At 46.7% G+C, this 17,500-nt stretch overlaps 1 protein-coding gene across 8 annotated transcripts in view; it reads left to right on the top strand.

Moving 5' to 3' along the window:
- tn (tripartite motif containing protein thin) overlaps positions 1-17,500 on the top strand; it is a 229,547-nt gene that overhangs the window by 146,653 nt on the left and 65,394 nt on the right. Inside the window, exon 1 of one of the 8 annotated variants that reach the window (XR_008408917.2) lies at positions 15,000-15,217. The exons of 6 other annotated variants lie outside the window; for them this stretch is intronic. The gene's annotated coding sequence lies outside the window, so the exon portion shown is untranslated. Of the gene's footprint in view, positions 1-14,999; positions 15,476-17,500 lie in introns of those variants that run through there. One more of the 8 variants, XR_008408918.2, reaches the window with a different exon arrangement.

The following is a 17,500-nucleotide window of genomic DNA, read 5'->3' as shown; positions in this document are numbered from 1 at the left end:
AAGTGTGCTTGATTCCTTGTTATGAAATGTCTACTTCAGTTATCCACTTCATCTCATCCCTAAGTCTATTTCCTATGCACATGACTGTACTCTAACATTTACTTTGGCAAGAGAGGAGATTCCAGCTTCTCTCATACAAATATCACCAGCTTACAATTAGAACACGATGACAGGCTATTTTTTATTTTGGAGGCAACACACGGATAAAAATAAGAAAAGGCATATGTTTGTGTGGATAATAAAGTAACGTGGTAGATGTTGCTGATATATGAAGTAAATAACAGGTTACTAAAACCACTAAAGTGTTTTTAAGTAGATAGTGAGGTTCAAATTTGGGTGTGAAGGAAAATGGGGGAGGAGGAATATTTTCCAATAAAAGCAAGGCTTAGACAGGGATGTGTGATGTCACCTGGTTGTTTAATATGTTTATAGATAGGGTTTAAAAAAATAACCTCCAAATTCTATTCTGTCCATCCTTTCTGAGTGCCCAAATCCCCTCAACAGCCTATTCTCAGCCCTCTGAATTATACTTCTGGTAACCCTACATCGTCTTCTAATGTCCTCACTCCTAATTCTCTGCATAATATTCACACCACACCACGCATTTTTTTCAAACGACATCTCCACAGCCTTCAGCCGCCGCCTCTGCAATGTTTGAAGCCCATGCTTCACAATACATGCTTTAACAATGCTAATACCACTGTACTCTGGTGCATTCTGCAATTTTGCCTCAATGAATGAAAATGTCTCCACGGATGCCTCAAATACACCAGCCATCTATTTTCTCTCTCGTCTACTGTTCACCTCGTCTTTCGCAGACCCATTTGCCGACAAGTCCATTCTTAACTATTTCAGTGTAGTTACGTCCTCCATTCTCCCTTCACTCTGATATTCAATATTTCATTGCCTAGGGTTTTGTTACTCTTATCACCTTGCTCTTTTCTCTGTTCACTTTAAGCTTCCTTTTGTGTACTCTCCCAAATTCATCCACCATCCTTAGCAGAATCTCTCAAAATAACCGCGTCATCGGGAAAGAGCAACTGTAACAACTTCTAATTTTAATAAAATTCGTTATCTTTTCGATCCCACATCTCTCCCCAACGCCCTAGCATTAATTTCTTTTACAACCTCTTCTATAAATATGTTAGACAACCATGGTACCATCACAACCATGGTACCATCACAACCATGGTACCATCACACATCCCTGTCTAAGCTCTACTTTCACTGAAAAATAACCCATCTATATTCTGCACACCTTCACCTGAGCCTCAATATCCGCACAATATTTTTTTTAATTCACTTAGTACTCTGTTACCTATATCATGCACTCGCAACATTTGCCACATTGCTTCCTGATTCACTCTATTACATGCCTTTTCTAAATCCATAACTAAAACAAAAACTTCCTTACCTTTATCTAAATACTATTCACTTGTATGCTTCCATGTAAACACTTGGTCTACGCATCCTCTGCCCTTATTAAATCCTTCTCGTTCATCTGCAGTCCAACTCTGAGTAACCCTTAACTATTTAAACATAAATTCTACCAAACACTTTACCAAGTATACTCAGCCTTATTTCCTTATAATATTGATTATTTTTCCCCTTCTTCCATATGCAAAGGAAATGTGCATGTTCTGCAAATTCCTGTGCGCGATTCATTCTTTCATATATGTATTTTGAACACCTGGTTGTAGCACGATAACCAGGGTAGGCCAGAAGACAAGACCTGGAGAATGGAGGTGTTGTCTTGTGGCCTGAACACCTGGTTGTAGCACCATAACCAAGGTAGAAACGAGGAACGAGCAAAGGCAACGGAGAGTAAATATGTATTTCCTTCACCAAACAGCAAGCAATAATATGCAAAATATTTAAGAGGATATGTACAGAAAGGCAATTTTGCAAGCAAGAGAGACGATAAGAACCGTCTTGCACCAGATTCGGAGGCAAGTCTGCCAAGGTTGATTCACGAGTGTCCAGCATCGCTTCACAACTTTGGCGGGCTTCCTTGCGATTGATTGAACCAAGATGCTAGCATAACTAAGGGGCCTCACTCACGTCCTAAGCATCTGGTTCGCTGGTCTGAAGGGCATGCCTATATAGGTGTGTGACATGCGCCGAATAAAATGTACTCTTAACATGCCACAGAGCTAATTCAGTAAGACTGCGTCTTTGAAGGCTAAAAGAAGGATAGATAGTTTTACATAAGGACCAATTAACAGAATGGCTGTGATGTCTGACATGACAGAAAAGACCACTGTTAGTGTTGGCAAGGCGAATACTTCTTTTGTCTTTAACTCTGTCGGAGAGTGGACAGTTTCACAAAAGTATTGGAGATGACAGGAAGAACATCAGTGACAGGAGGATGAGGATGAACACGAGTGCTGCGAAGGGTCTCTCTATACTCTATGACGTTTAAGGGTCTAATGCTTAACTTTATTATCATAATGTGAAGTGTATCGGTTTGATAAAATGAAGGTTTGATATCTAGAGGACGGAGGATATTAAAATTTTGAAGAGTGGAAATGTAGGGAAGGTGAAGGTAAAGATTTCATAAAGTGATTTTGGGAGAAGAAAGTCTGTTTAGCACGAGAGTAGTCAGAATTATGACATCAGGAGGGCAGCCAGGGTGAGAGAACGAGAGTAGTCAGAATTATGACATCAGGAGGGCAGCCAGGGTGAGAGAACGAGAGTAGTCAGGGTTTATGATATCAGGAGGGCAGCCAGGGTGAGAGAACGAGAGTAGTCAGGGTTTATGATATCAGGAGGGCAGCCAGGGTGAGAGAACGAGAGTAGTCAGGGTTTATGATATCAGGAGGGCAGCCAGGGTGAGAGAACGAGAGTAGTCAGGGTTTATGATATCAGGAGGGCAGCCAGGGTGAGAGAACGAGAGTAGTCAGGGTTTATGACATCAGGAGGGCAGCCAGGGTGAGAGAACGAGAGTAGTCAGGGTTTATGATATCAGGAGGGCAGCCAGGGTGAGAGAACGAGAGTAGTCAGGGTTTATGACATCAGGAGGGCAGCCAGGGTGAGAGAACGAGAGTAGTCAGGGTTTATGATATCAGGAGGGCAGCCAGGGTGAGAGAACGAGAGTAGTCAGGGTTTATGATATCAGGAGGGCAGCCAGGGTGAGAGAACGAGAGTAGTCAGGGTTTATGATATCAGGAGGGCAGCCAGGGTGAGAGAACGAGAGTAGTCAGGGTTTATGACATCAGGAGGGCAGCCAGGGTGAGAGAACGAGAGTAGTCAGGGTTTATGATATCAGGAGGGCAGCCAGGGTGAGAGAACGAGAGTAGTCAGGGTTTATGATATCAGGAGGGCAGCCAGGGTGAGAGAACGAGAGTAGTCAGGGTTTATGATATCAGGAGGGCAGCCAGGGTGAGAGAACGAGAGTAGTCAGGGTTTATGACATCAGGAGGGCAGCCAGCGTGAGAGAACGAGAGTAGTCAGGGTTTATGACATCAGGAGGGCAGCCAGGGTGAGAGAACGAGAGTAGTCAGGGTTTATGATATCAGGAGGGCAGCCAGGGTGAGAGAACGAGAGTAGTCAGGGTTTATGACATCAGGAGGGCAGCCAGGGTGAGAGAACGAGAGTAGTCAGGGTTTATGACATCAGGAGGGCAGCCAGGGTGAGAGAACGAGAGTAGTCAGGGTTTATGATATCAGGAGGGCAGCCAGGGTGAGAGAACGAGAGTAGTCAGGGTTTATGATATCAGGAGGGCAGCCAGGGTGAGAGAACGAGAGTAGTCAGGGTTTATGATATCAGGAGGGCAGCCAGGGTGAGAGAACGAGAGTAGTCAGGGTTTATGATATCAGGAGGGCAGCCAGGGTGAGAGAACGAGAGTAGTCAGGGTTTATGACATCAGGAGGGCAGCCAGGGTGAGAGAACGAGAGTAGTCAGGGTTTATGACATCAGGAGGGCAGCCAGGGTGAGAGAACGAGAGTAGTCAGAATTATGATGTCAGGAGGGCAGCCAGGGTGAGAGAACGAGAGTAGTCAGAATTATGATGTCAGGAGGGCAGCCAGGGTGAGAGAACGAGAGTAGTCAGAATTATGATGTCAGGAGGGCAGCCAGGGTGAGAGAACGAGAGTAGTCAGAATTATGATGTCAGGAGGGCAGCCAGGGTGAGAGAACGAGAGTAGTCAGAATTATGATGTCAGGAGGGCAACCAGGGTGAGAGAACGAGAGTAGTCAGAATTATGATGTCAGGAGGGCAGCCAGGGTGAGAGAACGAGAGTAGTCAGAATTATGATGTCAGGAGGGCAGCCAGGGTGAGAGAACGAGAGTAGTCAGGGTTTATGACATCAGGAGGGCAGCCAGGGTGAGAGAACGAGAGTAGTCAGAATTATGATGTCAGGAGGGCAGCCAGGGTGAGAGAACGAGAGTAGTCAGAATTATGATATCAGGAGGGCAGCCAGGGTGAGAGAACGAGAGTAGTCAGGGTTTATGACATCAGGAGGGCAGCCAGGGTGAGAGAACGAGAGTAGTCAGAATTATGATGTCAGGAGGGCAGCCAGGGTGAGAGAACGAGAGTAGTCAGAATTATGATGTCAGGAGGGCAGCCAGGGTGAGAGAACGAGAGTAGTCAGAATTATGATATCAGGAGGGCAGCCAGCGTGAGAGAACGAGAGTAGTCAGGGTTTATGACATCAGGAGGGCAGCCAGGGTGAGAGAACGAGAGTAGTCAGAATTTATGACATCAGGAGGGCAGCCAGGGTGAGAGAACGAGAGTAGTCAGAATTTATGACATCAGGAGGGCAGCCAGGGTGAGAGAACGAGAGTAGTCAGAATTTATGACATCAGGAGGGCAGCCAGGGTGAGAGAACGAGAGTAGTCAGAATTTATGACATCAGGAGGGCAGCCAGGGTGAGAGAACGAGAGTAGTCAGAATTTATGACATCAGGAGGGCAGCCAGGGTGAGAGAACGAGAGTAGTCAGAATTTATGACATCAGGAGGGCAGCCAGGGTGAGAGAACGAGAGTAGTCAGAATTTATGACATCAGGAGGGCAGCCAGGGTGAGAGAACGAGAGTAGTCAGAATTTATGACATCAGGAGGGCAGCCAGGGTGAGAGAACGAGAGTAGTCAGAATTTATGACATCAGGAGGGCAGCCAGGGTGAGAGAACGAGAGTAGTCAGAATTTATGACATCAGGAGGGCAGCCAGGGTGAGAGAACGAGAGTAGTCAGAATTTATGACATCAGGAGGGCAGCCAGGGTGAGAGAACGAGAGTAGTCAGAATTTATGACATCAGGAGGGCAGCCAGGGTGAGAGAACGAGAGTAGTCAGAATTTATGACATCAGGAGGGCAGCCAGAGTGAGAGAACGAGAGTAGTCAGGGTTTATGACATCAGGAGGGCAGCCAGGGTGAGAGAACGAGAGTAGTCAGGGTTTATGACATCATGAGGGCAGCCAGGGTGAGAGAACGAGAGTAGTCAGGTTTATGATATCAGGAGGGCAGCCAGGGTGAGAGAACGAGAGTAGTCAGGGTTTATGACATCAGGAGGGCAGCCAGGGTGAGAGAACGAGAGTAGTCAGGGTTTATGATATCAGGAGGGCAGCCAGGGTGAGAGAACGAGAGTAGTCAAGGTTTATGATATCAGGAGGGCAGCCAGGGTGAGAAAACGAGAGTAGTCAGGGTTTATGATATCAGGAGGGCAGCCAGGGTGAGAGAACGAGAGTAGTCAGGGTTTATGACATCAGGAGGGCAGCCAGGGTGAGAGAACGAGAGTAGTCAGGGTTTATGATATCAGGAGGGCAGCCAGGGTGAGAGAACGAGAGTAGTCAGGGTTTATGACATCAGGAGGGCAGCCAGGGTGAGAGAACGAGAGTAGTCAGGGTTTATGATATCAGGAGGGCAGCCAGGGTGAGAGAACGAGAGTAGTCAGGGTTTATGACATCAGGAGGGCAGCCAGGGTGAGAGAACGAGAGTAGTCAGGGTTTATGATATCAGGAGGGCAGCCAGGGTGAGAGAACGAGAGTAGTCAGGGTTTATGACATCAGGAGGGCAGCCAGGGTGAGAGAACGAGAGTAGTCAAGGTTTATGATATCAGGAGGGCAGCCAGGGTGAGAGAACGAGAGTAGTCAGGGTTTATGATATCAGGAGGGCAGCCAGGGTGAGAGAACGAGAGTAGTCAGGGTTTATGACATCAGGAGGGCAGCCAGGGTGAGAGAACGAGCTGTGGCGCTGCTTCCAGACGTCTAAGAACCAGCTTCATTTCTACCAGTAGTAATGTCCTTACCACTACTACTACTACTACTGCTGCATTATTAATTTTGCTACATTACTACCACTTCTACTCTACTTTAATACTGTTGCACTACTACTACTACTACTACTTTATCTTGTCCTTCTCTTCCCTCCCTTCTGCTTTAGTGGGTTCTGTCCAAGAGGGGTTTTGTCCCACTCGGATTTCTTTCTGGCTGGGAATTTGTCCTGCGCCTGTGTCGACTCTCCTACAAAACTCCTATATTCCCTTGTTCTTATGTAATACCACTAATATTATTACAATTTTACTATTATTTTACTCTTCCTATAATACACTTTTTATTGCTGCTGTTTCTACTTCCTCATTACTATAACCATTGCATTACTACTGTTATTATTTTTTCTCCGTTTTTCTCCCTCCTCACGTTTTGTCTTCTGCCCTTCTATGCATATTTCTCGTTCAGTTGTGACTTGACAATGGTCCAGGATGGACCAAAACGTCATCAAAAAGTTCCTCTCCTAAGTGAGGGTTTTTCATGAAATACTCTAACCGCTCCAAAACTGTCCCCCCACCTACATATGACAATCGTCTTGTTCTCATTTGTCAGGCTGTTATACTCCGTTTCATTCTACTCATTCACTTCCCCCTCCCCCCCTCCCTCACATTTATCCCGCACTCAAACTTGGCTCTTTACTCCTATCAGATGTTATACCTCCCTGCCCAGTTCACGAGAACACCGTCTCTCATCAAAATATCTCAATCTTCCCCGCACTTGCACTTCCCTTGTTTTTAACAGAAAAGTCCATTGGTTCCCAAGATTTGGTTTTTCTTATTTATATCACTCCAAAACTTTTTTCTCATTCTCAGCAAAATTTTTAGAATAAGATTTATATATTTTCTCACTGGCTCTCCTCCTTCACCCCGCCACCACACTTAACTCCTGTTTTTCTGCATATTTTTTGCTCTTCATGTATCATTTCAACATCGTAATAGCCTCTCATGAGCTAATTTTATCTCCCCTACCACCCTCTTTTACCTCGCCATTCCACCATTCGCTAGTATTACCACCAGCACTCGCCCTTCCATAGCCACAAACACTGCATTCCTAAATCTACCCCATATCTCTTCGACCCTGTCCTCAAATAACTGCACTCTCTGACCCACCTTTCTCCCAGTAGTTGCTTGCCTCTTGGCCTAACTACCTCCATTAATTCATTCACTTACACTTCTCTCTTGCATACTGACGACATTCTCTTTGTACTCCATCTACATCTCTCTCTTATTGTAGCTATCACCAAATAATCTGACATGTCTCTCTCCCTATCAAGCAACACCCGCAACCAGAAGACTACCATCAACTTTTATCTTCTGATACATTGTCTAGTAAACCTCTGTCATTACGAGTCGCATCATAGCTCATCAGCATATTTATTCTTTCTTAAAACAATTATTGCCTATTACAAATCATTTTTCCATGCATAATTGAAGCCCCTCTTATTGTTTTTAATACTATTATTATTATTACTTTAATTATTGATGGGTGACAGGGCACCCAGCCACCCGTCACAGGGCACCCAGCCACCCATCACAGGGCACCCAGCCACCCGTCACAGGGCACCCAGCCACCCATCACAGGGCACCCAGCCACCCGTCACAGGGCACCCAGCCACCCGTCACAGGGCACCCAGCCACCCATCACGGGGCACCCAGCCACCCATCACGGGGCACCCAGCCACCCATTACGGGGCACCCAGCCACCCATCATGGGGCACCCAGCCACCCATCACAGGGCACCCAGCCACCCATCACGGGGCACCCAGCCACCCATCGTGGGGCACCCAGCCACCCATCGTGGGGCACCCAGCCACCCATCGCGGGGCACCCAGCCACCCATCGCGGGGCACCCAGCCACCCATCGCGGGGCACCCAGCCACCCATCGCGGGGCACCCAGCCACCCATCACGGGGCACCCAGCCACCCATCACGGGGCACCCAGCCACCCATCATGGGGCACCCAGCCACCCATCATGGGGCACCCAGCCACCCATCGCGGGGCACCCAGCCACCCATCGCGGGGCACCCAGCCACCCATCGCGGGGCACCCAGCCACCCATCGCGGGGCACCCAGCCACCCATCACGGGGCACCCAGCCACCCATCACGGGGCACCTAGCCACCCATTGCGGGGCACCCAGCCACCCATCATGGGGCACCCAGCCACCCATCATGGGACACCCAGCCACCCTTCATGAGGCACCCAGCCACCCATCATGGGGCACCCAGCCACCCTTCATGAGGCACCCAGCCACCCATCATGGGGCACCCAGCCACCCTTCATGAGGTACCCAGCCACCCATCACGGGGCACCCAGCCACCCATCACGGGGTACCCAGCCACCTATCACCCAGCCACCCATCACAGGGTACCCAGCCACCCATCACGGGGCACCCAGCCACCCATCACGGGGCACCCAGCTACCCATCATGGGGCACCCAGCCACCTATCACCCAGCCACCCATCACAGGGTACCCAGCCACCCATCACGGGGCACCCAGCCACCCATCACGGGGCACCCAGCTACCCATCATGGGGCACCCAGCCACCCTTCATGGGGCTCCCAGCCACCCTTCATGAGCCTCCCAGCCACCTTTCATTGGGCACCCAGCCACCCATCACAGGACACCCATCCACCCATCACAGGGCACCCATGTACCCATCATGGGGCACCCAGCCACCCATCACAGGGCACCCAGCCACCCATCATGGGGCACAGCCACCCATCATGGGGCACAGCCACCCTTCATGGGGCACCCAGCCACCCTTCATGGGGCACCCAGCCACCCTTCATGGGGCACCCAGCCACCCTTCATGAGGCACCCAGCCACCCATCACAGGGCACCCAGCCACCCATCACAGGGCACCCAGCCACCCATCACAGGGCACCCAGCCACCCATCACAGGGCACCCAGCCACCCATCACAGGGCACCCAGCCACCCATCACAGGGTGGCTTAGTTCCCTGTGATGGGTGGCTGGGTGCCCTGTGATGGGTGAAGCAATACACTATCGTAATCATAATTTACCAAGACGCGATTACTGGGTCCTCGTCAGCTGACAGCATGTTTGACAACACACATTCCTCGTCAGCTGACAGTATGTTCATCACACATTTCTCGTCAGCTGACAGCATGTTTGACAACACACATTCCTTGTCAGCTGACAGTGTGTGTGGCACCTTTGAAAGAACAGGGATGACCACCATGTATGTTGGGATGGTGAAGGAATGACCACCATGAATGTTGGGATGGTGGGGGGGATGACTACCATGACCATACTCACCATGTAATATCACACTTATGTTCACTGTTAGTTATATTCTTAAATGAATTCAATATTAAATGTAGCTTTTTTTCCCTGAAGTCAAACCCACCCACAGCTTCCTTATTCGCCCAAGCATCACCATTGCTATAACCTTTGCCAAACTTATTATTATCTTGGGTGTAGGTGAGGGTCTGCAGCTTGGCTAGCGCTTGCCACACAAAACCATTACTGACACATTTAGGTCACTCAAGAACTATCTAGTAACGAGATAAATACGTCATTGAAACTTCGATAATCACAGGTTCTCTGGCAAGGAGGACAACCCATGTTGTTTTTAATTATTGTAACTATACTGTCGGACTCTGATAAGAAATATACTTACCAGTTATAACATGAATCGAAATTGGTTTACTGTAATTACACAGAAGACGTTCTCGAAGGGTCTTGTGTGCAGCTGGTCTGCACTCATACTTCGACGGAGGGTAAGGTAAAATCCTTAATTAATAAAATATTCCACATAGCAGTACTAACCATTGACGTGGGAGTAGCACGTTGTTTAATTAGAGAATTTGTGGATATCACTGAATTTTAATGTATAGGATAGTATCCGGAGATAGGGAGTGAGAATAATGGTAATGTAGCCTAATTAGATGTTACTGATTATTATTTGCTTTAGGAACTGTTCATGTATTACAGATCTGCTGACTTTTTAATTGACATGGTAGACCAAAATAAAGAATAATAGATTGTGTAGGTGGATTTCAGTAAAGTGTTTGAGAAAGTTCTTCATAAAGACTGTTAAAGAAAGTAGAAATACACATTGATAGATGAAATTATCTCCTGGTTCGAAGCTTAATAATGGCAAACAACAGTCCACAAAAATGGGGGAAAATCAGAATGGGGACCCTTGACCAGTGGTGTTCTTCAGGGTTCAGTAATGGGCCCCTTGTCGTTCACAGTTTACGTATACGACAAACTAGGGTATAAAAAACGACATAACCTCTTTTGCCGATGACAGTGATATACAGGCCGTAAAATAAACTCTGATGACACTAGAGATGCAGGATAATATGGAGAACTGGCAGATGAAGTTAAATGTAGACAAATAAGATTTTAACTCGTGAAAAAGAAAATAACTATGGAGCATAATATAGGATCCCAATCAAATTGAATGCGATAATGACTTGAGACTTCTGGTTAGCATAAATCTAAAGACAACACTATAAATACTTGCAATAGCTATGGCAAGGCCTCTTTTAGATTATACTGCTTATGCTTAGATCTGGTCTCCATATTTCAGAATGGATGCAAATGCACTGGAAAAATACGGAGGATTGTGAAGTTGATCCTCTGTAGCAGAAATGCTTCTTATGAGGACAGGCTGAAGGCACTGAATTTACAGTTTCTGGAAAAGCGTAGAATTGAGGGATATTAAATAAATAGGATACAAAATAACTTGCTGAAAATATCTAAGACTGGACTCAGAGCAGTGTATTGAAGTTAAGCAAATTCAGACTAAGTAAGTAAGTAAGTTTATTCAGGTATACACAAATACAGTTACACAGAATTATCATACATAGCAGCATATGTGTAGAGAACCTAGGATAACCCAAAAAAGTCAGAGTACTTATTTCCATTGGGGTCCTAGACCTAGAAAGGATATAGGAAATATCTGGTATAGTAACAGAACTGTGGATGAGTTGAGCAAACTCTAATAGAGGCGAAAAATTTGGGTTGCTTAAAAGATAGTTTGGACTGATACACTAAGGGGTGTGTGTGTGGGTGGTCGTCGAACCTGCTTAGTATAAGCTGATATTAAGTTTTCATAGCCATATGTACACACAATCGTATAAATTATTTCATGATGTGCGGTGTAACGCAATTATATCGGGTGACAAGCTGGTCGACCTAGTGAGATTAACTGGTAGTATAAGGCAACTTAATGTGCACTTGTTTTACACTTCAGTTTTACAGGCTAAGAGTTCTTATCCCACATCAGCTCGTTTCAAAGCCCAACCCTGTCTAATTTATGCTATCACCGCCCAGGATGCGACCCACAACAGTCGACTAACACCCAGGTACGTACTTGCTGCTAGATGAACAGGGGCAGCAGGTGTAAGGAAACATCACGCAGCGAACTTAATAAGGTTGTCTTGTGAGTCTTCACTAGAGTGAACTCGCCTGTCGTGAAGTACGCACACTGATAATTGCCTAGCTAGTTATATTCATTGGCCACTTTATTAGGTACACTCTTCTAGTACTGGGTAGGACCTTTCCTCTTTGCTCCCAGAACAGCCTGCATTCTTCGTGGCATGGATTCAACAAGGTGCTGGAAACATACCTTAGAGATCTTGGTCCTTGTTAACACGATAGCCTCACACAGTTGCTGCAGATTTGTTGGTTGCTGCCAGTCTCCCGTTCCACCACATCTCCAAATTTTACAAATTCTGATTCTATCATCTGCATGTCGCAGCAGAAATCTTGATTCATCAGACCAGGCGACGTATTTCCAGTCTTCAATTGTCCAGGTTTGGCGAGTTTTTGCCTACTGTAGCCTCAGTTTCCTGTTAGCTGACAGGAATACAACCTGGTGTTGTCTTTTGGTACTGTAGTTCATCCACTTTAAGGTTCGATGTGTCGTGCGTTCATATATGTTTTTCTGCTTACCACTGTTGTAATGTGTGCTTATTTGAGTTACCGTCACCTTCCTGTCAGCTTGAACCAGTCTGGTCATTCTCCCCTGACCTCTCTCATTAACAAGGCGTTTTCGCCCACAGAACTGCTGCTCACTGGATGTTTTGTTTTTCACACCATTCTCTGTAAACTCTAGAGAATGCTCATGAAACTCCCAGAAGATCAGTTTGAGATATTCAAATCGCCCCGTCTGGCACCAACAATCGTTCCACGGTCAAAGTCAATTAGAACACATTTCTTCCCCATTCTGATGTTCAGTGTGAACAACAACTGAACCTTTTAATCATGTCTACATGCTTTTAGACATTGAGGTGCTGCCACGTGATTTGGTAATTAGATATTTGCATTAACAAGCGGGTGTACCGGGGCAGAACACCTTTATTAGTTTTAACTTAATCTTACTACACCCAGAGGTTATTAAATGAAAACAAAGCATTTGTCTGTATAGCCAGTATCAAACCTGAAGAACTGTTGAATTAGTCGTTGCCTTTGTTTGTAGTATAATTAGCTGCGGTAACAACGATTCTTTAATTTCCTAAATTATCCTTACACCAGAGAACTAAAATGTGACTTAACTAACGAGCTTAGGAAACACGTCGAGGAGGTCTGTTGTTGGAACCGTCGGGCGTCTTGCTAGTAGACCTCTTAAATGATTTTTTTTTTCGTCCCCAAGACAATATCCTAAACACTGGTCGAGGATGATGTGTTCTGGTCTGTAATACTGTAAGCTCTAACTCGTAATTAAATTGTAACACGGATGATGTCTCTCAGCTGACACACTCGCATAGCTGTCTTTATTCGTCTTTGTTCTTCGTTTTTATTTAGTGTTTTAAAATGATATTTGAAAAAATGTATTTCCGTCATGTCATCTCTCACGCCCCAGTATTTTCCCTCTTTATTTCGAACTAGCGAGGATATTTACCCTTGTCAAAATTGTCTGCGGATTTACTGTTAATGACATGGAATGCTTACGCCGCCACCGCTGGTGAAGCCGCCACCGCTGGTGAAGCCGCCACCGTTCTCTAAAGATTTTTATACAAGTTTTGAACTGCTATAAAGAACAAAAAGGCACAATACCGTAACTGGAACAATACACAAATAGCCCGCACACAGGAGAAAGGAGCTAGCGACGACGTTTCGGTCCGACTTGGACCATTTACAAAATCACTGTGATTTTATAAATGGTTCAAGTCGGACCGAAACGTCGTCGTAAGCTCCTCTTTACTATGTGCAGGTTATTTGTGTATTGAACTGCTGTACACTGACTTTTGTCACTGAGGCTGACACTGTTACCAGTGATACTGATGATATAGCCATTACTTCACTCTGCTGCTAATGTGGCAGCCTCCATCGCCGCAGTTGTAAGACCTCCAGTCTGTGGCGTGGATCACGACCTGCTGTAAGACCTCCAGTCTGTGGCGTGGATCACGACCTGCTGTAAGACCTCCAGTCTGTGGCATGGATCACGACCTGCTGTAAGACCTCCAGTCTGTGGCATGGATCACGACCTGCTGTAAGACCTCCAGTCTGTGGCATGGATCACGACCTGCTGTAAGACCTCCAGTCTGTGGCATGGATCACGACCTGCTGTAAGACCTCCAGTCTGTGGCATGGATCACGACCTGCTGTAAGACCTCCACTCTGTAGTATGGATCGTTTCTTATGACTTTTCTTGTCATGATTAATTATGTTTGTGCATTAGTTCTGATAACCACAACTGTTGTTAGGTTTAGAATTTTCTTGGTCGTGTTTTTACATGTTCTCATAACACTCAGGAAAGACTCCTTGATGCTGGTGAAAGATGTTTCTCCAGAATGTGAAATAATAAAGGTGGAACTATTATCAATGTGAGGTGAAATGATACAAGTGAAACTAAGGTGACATTTTACTGCGGTAACGTTTCGCTCTCCATGAGCTTTGTCAAGCAGACTTAACAAAGCTCCTGGAGAGTGAAATGTTGCTATAGTAAAATATCACATTAGTTGTATGTGTCCTCTTGCCTAACAAGAACGTGTGTAGCCAATGCAAACAAGAACCAGGTCTTGTCTTGTTTCTTCCCGAAAATAGTGCGAAAGAAAAATTTACCCCTTTTGGGGTAATTCATTCTTTTGCACCTCGCTGTAGGCGGTGACAAGCATCAGTACGAGCAATACACAACCCGCACAGAGCATGCGTATTTAACACACTTGATCAAAAAACTACTGGTCAACCAGTAGAGTTTTGATTGTGTTAAATACGCCATTTGATATCTTTCCATATCTCCAAAGGAATTGAAGCTACCTTCCCCTGCCTTGAATTAAACTTCATTTTCTTCCATTGCGTCGACGTCGTATGACTCCTACAGATTAATAGTTTCCCAGTGATTACAATATTAATGCGCCCTTCGGAAGTTTTATTTCAGATAGATGAAACGATTCAAACAGTTTTTTAAGATCAGTTTATTCTACAGGACCGTAATTAACGAAAGTGAGCGACCGATGCTAGAAATTTGATGTATTAATCATCACTGAAAACTCGGAAATCCTGTATACAGGATTGTTAGGCATAGCTCAGTGGTCTTGTTGGAGGCATTATGTATCGTATGCCGGCGTTATGGGGGGGGGCACAGTGACAGACAAGCTGAGGAGGGGGTGATAAAAAGGAGGAGAGGGGGAGCACGCGTGGCCCGCGGGGGAGGGGCTGGGGTAACTAAAAATACCCTTAGCAACCCACTAACCCCACAAAGTGTGGTTCTCACACCGCCCCTCCGCCCTCATGCTACTTGGGGCGCCGCCGACACTAGTAGAACGACCCGGGACGTCTGACGGAGCACACCGACCCTCCACACACACTATACTGTCCGAACACTGTACGTTGTGAAGTGATAGTGACGGCAGCTGTGACCTGTAGCTCTCGTGCGAGTTGTGTTATGATGGCTGCCACCGAGCCATCACCAAGGCAGAGCAGATAGCATAATACAAAAGCCAGTTGGCTTCTGTTCCGTTAACAAAAAGGTTAGTGACAAGCAGGTCTGGGTTGAAACTTCTCCCAGCTACCACCGCGTCCGCGCCCCTCTCCCCTCCTCCGTCCAGAATAGACCTTGGGGAAAACCCTTTCCGCTGCAGGAAGTAGTGTTGCCCCTAGGCCCGGCCGGCGCCCCAGGGCCACAGTGCCACTAACCACCACGGCGGAAGCCTCGCCCAAACCTGCAGCAACTACTAACACAAGGACGAGAACACACACTCAGGCAAAGGACAGGAGGACCACTCAAGGTACCCTCGCTAATGACGCAAATTTCCTCATAAAGTCGCTGCCACTCTAACACATTGATTTTGTATTATTATATTGCTTCTGAGACATGAGTACAGCATAAACATGAAGGAATAACATGTCAGCACATTCCTAGGTGCTGGTGGGAGGGTTTGTCTTTATGGTCCCCAAAAATCGAGTGTTTTGGGGATATTCCACTAAACCTAGTCTTTATATTGGTGTTCTCAAAAACTATGGCCCCCTCCTTAAATCTGGGGCAGAGACTAGGGTCAAGATGGGTCAGGGCCAGTAATGACAGCCAAAAAACAACGGGGATTCCCCCTACCCACCTTGACCCTCCTTACACACACACACACACACACACACACACACACACAACTAAACACACACACACACAACTAAACACACACACACACAACTACACACACACACACACACACACACACACACACACACACACACACACACACACACACACACACACACACACACACACACACACACACAACACACACACACCACACACACACCACAAACACACCACACACACACCACACACACACACCACAAACACACCACACACACACCACACACACACCACACACACACCACACACACACCACACACACACCACACACACCACACACACACCACACACACACCACACACACACCACACACACACCACACACACACCACACACACACCACACACACACCACACACACACCACACACACACACACACACACACACACACCACACACACCACACACACACACCACACACACACCACACACCACACACACCACACACACACACCACACACACACCATACACACACCATACACACACCACACACACCACACACACACCACACACAGCAGCAACCAACATGGTTTCAGGGACGGGAAATCCTGTGTCACAAACCTACTGGAGTTCTATGACATGGTGACAGCAGTAAGACAAGAGAGACAGGGGTGGGTGGATTACATTTTCTTGGACTGCAAGAAGGCGTTTGACACAGTTCCACACAAGAGATTGGTGCAAAAACTGGAGGACCAAGCAGGGATAACAGGGAAGGCACTACAATGGATCAGGGAATACTTGTCAGGAAGACAGCAGCGAGTCATGGTACGTGACGAGGTGTCAGAGTGGGCACCTGTGACCAGCGGGGTCCCGCAGGGGTCAGTCCTAGGACCAGTGCTGTTTCTGGTATTTGTGAACGACATGACGGAAGGAATAGACTCTGAGGTGTCCCTGTTTGCAGATGACGTGAAGTTGATGAGAAGAATTCACTCGATCGAAGACCAGGCAGAACTACAAAGGGATCTGGACAGGCTGCAGACATGGTCCAGCAATTGGCTCCTGGAGTTCAATCCCACCAAGTGCAAAGTCATGAAGATTGGGGAAGGGCAAAGAAGACCGCAGACGGAGTACAGTCTAGGGGGCCAGAGACTACAAACCTCACTCAAGGAAAAAGATCTTGGGGTGAGTATAACACCAGGCACATCTCCTGAAGCGCACATCAACCAAATAACTGCTGCAGCATATGGGCACCTAGCAAACCTCAGAACAGCAATCCGACATCTTAATAAGGAATCATTCAGGACCCTGTACACCGTGTACGTTAGGCCCATATTGGAGTATGCGGCACCAGTTTGGAACCCACACCTAGCCAAGCACGTAAAGAAACTAGAGAAAGTGCAAAGGTTTGCAACAAGACTAGTCCCAGAGCTAAGGGGTATGTCCTACGAGGAGAGGTTAAGGGAAATCAACCTGACGACACTGGAGGACAGGAGAGATAGGGGGGACATGATAACGACATACAAAATACTGAGAGGAATTGACAAGGTGGACAAAGACAGGATGTTCCAGAGATTGGACACAGTAACAAGGGGACACAGTTGGAAGCTGAAGACACAGATGAATCACAGGGATGTTAGGAAGTATTTCTTCAGCCACAGAGTAGTCAGTAAGTGGAATAGTTTGGGAAGCGATGTAGTGGAGGCAGGATCCATACATAGCTT

The sequence above is a fragment of the Cherax quadricarinatus genome, chromosome 37 (assembly GCF_038502225.1).
Source record: "Cherax quadricarinatus isolate ZL_2023a chromosome 37, ASM3850222v1, whole genome shotgun sequence".
Lineage (NCBI taxonomy): Eukaryota > Metazoa > Arthropoda > Malacostraca > Decapoda > Parastacidae > Cherax > Cherax quadricarinatus.
The sequence above is the reverse complement of the archived record's forward strand: the minus strand, read 5'-3'. Positions and strand labels throughout refer to the sequence as shown.